Consider the following 322-nt stretch of genomic DNA (forward strand, 5'->3'; position numbering starts at 1 on the left):
GGGGGGGCTTCTCTTTAATCGAAATTAAAAGTAAATTGAAGGTTGCACAGCCCAGGCGATCAGCGTGGAGGAATAAACACCACCACACCCAATTTCGCACCTTCGGGGACCCCCTTTTTTAAAAACTCTCCTCCCCCGCCCCCAAAGCCCTCGCCTCAATCCCACCGCCAAGCGGGAATCGCCCCGTCCTCCGTCCTTCTCAAGCCCCAACGCCACCCCACACAGGCACCGCTCACCGCAACCCCACCGACACGCAAGGACCCGGGGAGGAAGTTTCGCCGCCGCCGGAGCCGCCTCACGTCCCCCGGAGCCGGGGCGGGGC

This window comes from Egretta garzetta, unplaced genomic scaffold (assembly GCF_000687185.1).
Source record: "Egretta garzetta isolate BGI_Z169 unplaced genomic scaffold, ASM68718v1 scaffold170, whole genome shotgun sequence".
NCBI lineage: Eukaryota > Metazoa > Chordata > Aves > Pelecaniformes > Ardeidae > Egretta > Egretta garzetta.